Here is a 9,744-nt window from a genome sequence, read left to right on the forward strand (position 1 = left end):
CTAGTCCATCTATTTTTTTGAAAAGAGGAGGGGGGAGACGAAATTTTTTATAATGTATGCTGTCTGAAAGCCACTGTAAGCGTGAACAATCAATCAAGAACTGAAATGATTTATCAAATCTTTCCAATGATTGCTAAGATAGAATCCATCTTCTCGGTTGAAATTGTCTCTGTGCTTGTATATGTGGATAGCCTCATGAACGAATCTCTCATGGAAGCCAGATGGCTTACAAAGAACCTCCGTCTTGGAAAAGTCAATGGCATGTGAGCCTACTGAATTAGAACAATGATCTGCTACGGCCGAGGTGTTGGTCCTACCGTGTTTAAGGTCTGCTTTATGTTCACGAATGCGGTCCGAGACATGGCGTTTGGTTTCTCCAATGTAACTACTACCACAGAGGCAACTTAGTTTGTAGACACCAGGGTATTGTATGTCCGGAATCACATCTTTTACAGACGGAACCAGATCACGGATTTTATGTAATGTGTTGAAACGGACCTGGATCTTGTGTTTATTCAAGATTTTGGAGATCTTTTTTGTGATCCCAGCAGTGTAGGGTAAAGTGATGGTTTTGAAAGGCTCCTCAAGAGGGTTCTTCTTCATGGTTTGAGTGATAGCTTTGCGGATTGTATAGTCGGAGTAACCATTAGCCCTAAGAGCTTGGTGTACGTGCTTGAGTTCACTGCTTATGTGTTCCTGGTCGGATATGCATTGGGCTCTATGATACAGAGTATTGATGAGAGAATTCTTATGTGATGGATGGTGGTGGGAATCCGGTTTCAGATAAGCATCCGTATGGGTAGCTTTCCTGTAGACAGAGTGGCTCATTGAACCATCAGGTCTCTTTTTAATTAGGACATCCAAAAAAGGTATCTTGCCATCTATTTCGACTTCCATGGTAAATCTGATGGCTGGGTGTATGGAATTGATGTGGTCGAAGAATTGGTCTAGAGCAGGCCGGCCATGTGGCCAGATGACAAAAGTGTCATCCACGTACCTCTTCCATAAGGTTGGGCGCAGAGTGGCAGTCTGGATGGCGTCAGTCTCAAATTTCTCCATGAAAATGTTAGCTATAACTGGAGAAAGGGGGGAGCCCATTGGGGTGCCCTCAGTTTGTTTGTAGAAAGTTCCATTCCAAGTGAAGTATGTATTGGTTAAACAGTGTCTCACCAGGGGGGGTACCTCAGTGTTTAGTCCTTGATGAACCAAGTCTTCAATGATTGCAATGGTGTCAGGTACAGGAACCTTGGTGAATAAGGAAACTACATCAAAACTGACAAGCAGGTCGTCTGGGGACAGGGAAATACCCTTGATTGTTGATACCAGGTGAGTAGAATTTTGTACCGCAGAGGTGGTCTTTCCAGTGAAAGGACGCAGGATTTCAGACAAAAAACGAGCTAGTTTGTAGGTGGGGGAGCTGATAGTAGAGACTATGGGACGAAGAGGTGTATCAACTTTATGTATTTTTGGTAAACCGTATAATCTTGGTGGCCTGGCAGCAGAAGGTTTCAACGAAAACTGTTTAGATTGATCAATTAATGCGGTTGAATCAGAAATAATTTTGTTGGTTTGTGTGACGAGGCTGTTGGTGGGATCTCTTTTTATTTTTGTATAACTACCATCGTCGAGTAATTCTTTAATTTTGTTGTTGTATTCTATTTTATCCATGATGACAGTAGCATTGCCTTTGTCAGCTGAGAGAACTACAATATCATTCCTCTTTTTTAATTTATATAATTCAAAACGCTCATCTTTGCTGAGGTTGCTAGCTGGCATCTTAGCGTTTTTGAGGGTTGCAGCGATTTCAGATCTTGCTACGTCTGCAGCGATGTGACCCAGGCCCCTGAGAGCAACGTCTACTTGGGCAATTATATCATTAACTGGTATGTGTTTAGGTGTGACTGCAAAGTTTAGACCTTTAGCTAAAACGGATTTCAGACCATCGGAAATAGAACTGTTACTGCGATTAATTACGACTTTATTAACGTCTAACTTTTTGGTGTGTGGGTCCGGTCTTTTGTTGAAGAGGAGGTTAAATTTGGAAATCAGGTTTTCCTTACATTTGGTCGACATAGTAGCAGCTGAAGAGGCAGTCATATTGTCTACATGTTCCCAATCCGATGTGGACATTATTGCCGTCAATGATAAGTGTGATTTGTAGAGTGTCTTGTCTAACTGATCTAGTTCTGTGCGTATAAGTCTGATTTTTTCTGAGATAAGAGCTAAGCTAGTTTTGAAAAGAATTCGTTTTGCATTAGAAGAAGTTACAGCAGCAGAGGTCAGTGTAAATGCGATTGGTATTACCCCAGAGTCGCGGCATCTCTTCAGGAAGGTGAGAGACTCGATCAGCTGAGCTTTCTTATCCCGGAGTTTGTTGAAGGATCTTAAAGTTATGTGAAAACCCTCCCCGTAGAGGCGATTAAATTTTGATTTAAAGCTTTCGTGACTGCAGTAATTCATATTCTTAGTTTTTTCGGTAAAGTCACGTTGAAGAGAAACAACAAAATAACAAAATATATATAAAACAATAAAAAATTATCACGACGTTTCGACCATAACTCAAACGGTCATCATCAGGTGTGTCGGTTTGCATAAATTTATTTTTAAAACGGCACATTTATTTATTTATAAAAAACGTTAGCGTCACGCGCAGCGATTGGCAGTTTGCCCAGGACTAGTCCATCTATTTTTTTGAAAAGAGGAGGGGGGAGACGAAATTTTTTATAATGTATGCTGTCTGAAAGCCACTGTAAGCGTGAACAATCAATCAATAACTGAAATGATTTATCAAATTTTTCCAATGATTGCTAAGATAGAATCCATCTTCTCGGTTGAAATTGTCTCTGTGCTTGTATATGTGGATAGCCTCATGAACGAATCTCTCATGGAAGCCAGATGGCTTACAAAGAACCTCCGTCTTGGAAAAGTCAATGGCATGTGAGCCTACTGAATTAGAACAATGATCTGCTACGGCCGAGGTGTTGGTCCTACCGTGTTTAAGGTCTGCTTTATGTTCACGAATGCGGTCCGAGACATGGCGTTTGGTTTCTCCAATGTAACTACTACCACAGAGGCAACTTAGTTTGTAGACACCAGGGTATTGTATGTCCGGAATCACATCTTTTACAGACGGAACCAGATCACGGATTTTATGTAATGTGTTGAAACGGACCTGGATCTTGTGTTTATTCAAGATTTTGGAGATCTTTTTTGTGATCCCAGCAGTGTAGGGTAAAGTGATGGTTTTGAAAGGCTCCTCAAGAGGGTTCTTCTTCATGGTTTGAGTGATAGCTTTGCGGATTGTATAGTCGGAGTAACCATTAGCCCTAAGAGCTTGGTGTACGTGCTTGAGTTCACTGCTTATGTGTTCCTGGTCGGATATGCATTGGGCTCTATGATACAGAGTATTGATGAGAGAATTCTTATGTGATGGATGGTGGTGGGAATCCGGTTTCAGATAAGCATCCATATGGGTAGCTTTCCTGTAGACAGAGTGGCTCATTGAACCATCAGGTCTCTTTTTAATTAGGACATCCAAAAAAGGTATCTTGCCATCTATTTCGACTTCCATGGTAAATCTGATGGCTGGGTGTATGGAATTGATGTGGTCGAAGAATTGGTCTAGAGCAGGCCGGCCATGTGGCCAGATGACAAAAGTGTCATCCACGTACCTCTTCCATAAGGTTGGGCGCAGAGTGGCAGTCTGGATGGCGTCAGTCTCAAATTTCTCCATGAAAATGTTAGCTATAACTGGAGAAAGGGGGGAGCCCATTGGGGTGCCCTCAGTTTGTTTGTAGAAAGTTCCATTCCAAGTGAAGTATGTATTGGTTAAACAGTGTCTCACCAGGGGGGGTACCTCAGTGTTTAGTCCTTGATGAACCAAGTCTTCAATGATTGCAATGGTGTCAGGTACAGGAACCTTGGTGAATAAGGAAACTACATCAAAACTGACAAGCAGGTCGTCTGGGGACAGGGAAATACCCTTGATTGTTGATACCAGGTGAGTAGAATTTTGTACCGCAGAGGTGGTCTTTCCAGTGAAAGGACGCAGGATTTCAGACAAAAAACGAGCTAGTTTGTAGGTGGGGGAGCTGATAGTAGAGACTAAGTTGCCTCTGTGGTAGTAGTTACATTGGAGAAACCAAACGCCATGTCTCGGACCGCATTCGTGAACATAAAGCAGACCTTAAACACGGTAGGACCAACACCTCGGCCATAGCAGATCATTGTTCTAATTCAGTAGGCTCACATGCCATTGACTTTTCCAAGACGGAGGTTCTTTGTAAGCCATCTGGCTTCCATGAGATTCGTTCATGAGGCTATCCACATATACAAGCACAGAGACAATTTCAACCGAGAAGATGGATTCTATCTTAGCAATCATTGGAAAGATTTGATAAATCATTTCAGTTCTTGATTGATTGTTCACGCTTACAGTGGCTTTCAGACAGCATACATTATAAAAAATTTCGTCTCCCCCCTCCTCTTTTCAAAAAAATAGATGGACTAGTCCTGGGCAAACTGCCAATCGCTGCGCGTGACGCTAACGTTTTTTATAAATAAATAAATGTGCCGTTTTAAAAATAAATTTATGCAAACCGACACACCTGATGATGACCGTTTGAGTTATGGTCGAAACGTCGTGAGAATTTTTTATTGTTTTATATATATTTTGTTATTTTGTTGTTTCTCTTCAACGTGACTTTACCGAAAAAACTAAGAATATGAATTACTGCAGTCACGAAAGCTTTAAATCAAAACGTCTATACTTATTCATATATTCAGGATGTAGTAAAAATGTTTCCTAAATTCATCACAGGGCTGTTATGGCACACAATGAGAGGGCAAATGGTCATAAACATGCCTGGAAGCCTTCGTATCTTCAAAATGAATGTTCACCCAAAACTCCGAGCACACAATTTCAGCTGTCTGGCTACAAAAGGAATATTTCTGAGAGCTAAATTCAGCTGACATAGCAAAGGGTGTTGAAAACAATACTATTTGTGTTGTGCAGAAATTCATAAATTAATGTTCAATCGCAACTTAGAGGTGTGAATCCAGGCTCAGATGTCCTTAAATGCTGGGATGAACAGTTCCGACTTCAGCTGCATGTGTGTGCTGTGTTAACTTCCTGTTTCCATTCTTATAAAGAGTTCCAGAGGAAAACAAAAGTAAACTATTGTTACGCTATAACCTCCGTGTTCAACAGAGTTAATAGACTCATAATAAAGGTTTTTGGGTTAGATCGCGTTTATTTATAAATGTGTCGTAACCCTCCACCACCCGACATGGCCAATCAGCAAAGAAAAGTGTCACGTTGACAAAAGACAAATAATTCACTACTTCAGCCCACCGGTGTGTTGAAGAGTTAATCCACATTTACAGTTTGAGTACGACGTTTCGCTGGTAAATACTTCCAGCATCATCGGGCAATTCGCCAGAATGGTAAAGCCCTCGCTTGCTCCCGGTTTTATATAGAGCAGAAGAGTGACGTCATCACTTAACTCATCAGGTGCAGTGATTAGAGGCGGAGGGGGGGGGGGGTAATGTAATTATATAATCGATTAGTAATCAGTCATTGGTTATGATTAGTAATGAGTTGTAGATTAGTAATTCTTTAAATCAAAATGTAATGTGTATTATTTAATAATACGCTTCCAGGCCGCACTGAGCCGGTAGCTGTCAGAGCGATTAAAGTTATTCTTGTTCCTCTCAATTTCAATGGATTCTCTAATTAGTCTTTGCCAGTAATAATTAGTTTTACACACCACTGCAACATTGTCAAAATCAATTGAGTGTCCTTGTTGACAAGCATGTTCTGCCACTGCCGACAGTTGTGTTTGAGATAATTTAATATTTCTCTGATGTTCTTTTAGTCTTACGCTGATGTTACGTCCCGTCTGCCCAATGTAGCAGCTGCCACATGAACAATTAATCCGATATACACCTTCTGTTGATAGTTTAGGTAATGCGTCTTTAGTGCAAGATACTAGTTTTTGAATTTTGTGTACTGTACCAAATCTTACTGTAATGTTTTGCTTTTGCAAAACGCGGGCTAATTTGTCAGTTACTCCTGAGATATATGGAATTTTTATTGTTTTAACAATCTGGTCGCTTTCAGTAGTATTGCTTTGCGATCGTGATTTGGCATTCAGTGCTCTGTTAATTTGAGCATTATTGTAGCCATTCTGTCGTAGTGCGTCTTTAACGTGTTTAATCTCTCTCACTAGACTCTCACCATCTGACACTGTTTTCGCCCGATGCACGAGCGTCTTAATAAGAGAGGATTTTTGAGCTGGATGATGATGTGATTCTGCATTCAGATAGGCATCAGTGTGCGTTTGCTTTCTGTAAACGCTGTGTGTTATTTTACCGTTTAGGCCATGTCCAAGCAAAATATCTAGGAATGGGAGTGTATTATTCACCTCCATTTCCATGGTGAACTGGATGGCCGGGTTTTGTGCATTGAGATGATTTAGAAAATCATTAAGTGTATCTTTACCATGTGGCCAGACAACCAAAGTGTCATCCACATACCTAAACCAAAAGGATGGTTTTAATGTGCTCGAGGCAAGTGCTCTTATTTCAAAGTTTTCCATGTACAAATTTGCTATAGCAGGGGATAAAGGAGAACCCATTGCTGCTCCTTCCTTTTGTTTAAAGAAATCCCCTCTCCATAAGAAGTAAGTGTTATTTAAGCAATGGCCAGCAAGTTTCGGAATATCTTTTTGTAAACTGGTATTCTTTACTAGTGTATCAAGTAATTTAAGCGATTCGTCCACTGGAACCTTAGTGAATAGAGAAATCACATCAAAGCTTACCAGAATATCATCAGGAGTAAGTTTAATATCTTTAATCACATTCACAAGATTTTCTGAATTTTTTATGAATGAAGATGTCTTACCGATGTAGGGCTGTATTTGTTTGGTTATATATTTTGCTAATTGATATGTGGCAGAGCCAATTGTGCTGACTATGGGTCGTAATGGGATGCCGATTTTATGAATCTTTGGTAGCCCATAAAGTCTAGGTGGTTTTGAGGCCCTTGGCTTAATTAGGTATTGCTCATTTTAGTGTTAAACAGAGTTAATAGACGTTACTGCAAACACAAACTGTACACTGTCACTTGGTAAACAGGCGGTGGCATGTCTAGAATCATGCCGGGCCACCTTCATTTGCTTGGCATGAATGCTTCCTCACTCCACCAAGTAATTGAGGATCAACGAACATAGCCGAGGCTAACTGGAGTTTGCGTGTCTCTCTCCGTGGTGAGATGTTAACTACCTCACCTGGTATACAGGAAGTCGTGGGTTCGATCCCGACCCTGACGCCTGCTGTATATTTGGAGTTTGCGCGTCTTTGACCGATAGACATTGACACACGTATTCTTGGTTCTTTCTGTAAAGTTACGTAGACAGAAAATAACAATAACAGATAATACAATTACATTAAATAAAGACCACTTGTGTTGATCAAAACGACGTGAGTTGCTTTGCTTTATTTACAATTTATTTTCATTGTTATTTTAATTTTATTTTCTATCTAAGTGACTTTACCGAAAGAACCAAGAATATTAATTCCTACAGTCACCAAAGTTTTAAGTCAAACCATTCACACACGTTGACAAAGCCTCACCTTGTGTTGTTGTGGGCAGGTCGCTTCTGATAACAAGAGCGGTATAGCAGCTCAAGCGGGCTTGGCCTGGTAACAAAAGAAAATAAAAACTGCGTGAATATTTACAATAAAACAAAGTTACAAAGTGGCGAGCCGGGTGAAGACAAATTAAACTTAAGCGAGATAATTAAAGTAAACGCAATCAGGCGAGGGCAGGAGGCAAGGCCCCGCGTGGCTAGGCCCCGCGTTGTAAAGTTCCAACCTGGACATCGATTCCCATGCTCGCTGCTACTCAACTGACATCCCTACGAGAGAGAGCGAGGCTCTACCTTGGTAAACAACAACCACAACCACCACCACCACAACGATGAGAATTTCTCACCTCGGATTTCAGTGCAAGCGCGCACACGGCAGCTTCCTGTTACCTCGCGACAGCAGGAAGTAGTATGACGTCACTTCCCTCCCAAGAGCGGCTCTCCAACTGAATAAATTATGTTAATGAGGCCGGCCCATGTGTCGAGGGATGGGGGCGTGGGCGCTGAACCCGTCGCAATAAACTCGCGACGGCTTTAACGGATACATTATGTTAATGAGCCGCCAGTCACTGGGCGTGATGAGTACTAGGTGCCTCGGTGAATGTATATGCTCTGACTTTAACATAGCTATTTCTGTGACCAGTTACAAGCTAATCACTCAGCTATTTCAATGCTAAATTCTATGCTAATTCCTTTGTCAAGGGGTACCTCTGCGGATGTGTATACTTTAACTTAGCTATTTCAATGAGCCATTTCAATGCTAAATTATATGCTAATTCCTTTGTCAAGGCGCTTGGTCTTTTTCTTCTCACACAGCTTAAAGGTCGTGATCTAAGCGTGGCTTCTTCCACTCCAGCGCTGTCCTCCAGACAGTCTCGTTCTTTCACCTGATGAAGGCCGCTTGTGTTGTGGCCGAAACGTCGTGATTTTTTGTTAATTTTTTATTTTATTTTCACCTACGTGACTTTACCCAATAGAACCAAAGAGTATGGATCCGAGCAGTCACGAAAGCTTTAAATCTAGAATTTACCCAATAGAACCAAAGAGTACTGGGCGTAGCTTTGCCCAAATAAGGATTGCCACTGGAACGATATCGGCAGTGACCCAAGCGGAGGTGACGTCACGCTCAAGAACGCGGTGGACGGGGTTGGGGTGAATACCTTGGTGACATGACGTCCTAGCGAGGCACACCTCCCCCTGGCGTTTCACGCCGATGAGGTAATGCAGAGTGGTGACGTCACAGAGTTGGAGTTTAAGTTGATTTAGATTCATTTTCCATTGCTCCCTCCCTTAGGTGCGTGGGCTCAGCAACGTGGACATTATTGTGCATACACTGTGTGTACACTATGTGTGTACACTGTGTGTGTGTGTACACTGTGTGTGTGTACACTATATGTGTGTACACTGTGTCACTGTGTGTCACTGTGTGTGTACACTGTGTGTGTACACTGTGTGTACAGTGTGTGTATGTACACTGTGTGTACGTATATACATTGTGTGTGTACACTGTGTGTGTACACTGTGTGTGTGTACACTGTGTGTCACTGTGTATACACTGCGTGTGTATACACTGTGTGTACACTGTGTGTGTGTACACTGTGTGTATACACTGTGTGTGTCACTGTGTGTCACTGTGTGTCGCTGTGACGTCACCGCCACTTAGTGGCGAATGGCGGCTGTTATGTCACTGTGTGTACACTTTGTGTGTACATTGTGTCACTGTCACTGTGTGTGTACACTGTGTGTGTGTGTACACTGTGTATACACTGTGTCACTGTGTGTGTACACTGTGTGTGTACACTATGTGTATACACTGTGTGTCACTGTGTGTCGCTGTGTGTGTCACTGTGTCACTGTGTGTGTCACTGTGCCTGGCACAAGCGTCGTGGTGACGTCACCGCCACTTAGTGGCGAATGGCGGTTGTTGTGTCACTGTGTCACTGAGTGTGTACACTGTGTGTGTGTACACTGTGTGTACACTGTGACACAGTGTGTACACTGCGTGTGCACAGTGTGTCACTGTGTGTGTGTACACTGTGTGTGTGTCACTGTGTGTGTACACTGTGTACACTGTGTGTGTATACACTGTGTATGT

Source organism: Petromyzon marinus, unplaced genomic scaffold, assembly GCF_048934315.1.
Source record: "Petromyzon marinus isolate PM22_M1 ecotype Great Lakes invasive population unplaced genomic scaffold, UKy_Petmar_22M1.pri1.0 PM_G_Scaffold_131, whole genome shotgun sequence".
Lineage (NCBI taxonomy): Eukaryota > Metazoa > Chordata > Hyperoartia > Petromyzontiformes > Petromyzontidae > Petromyzon > Petromyzon marinus.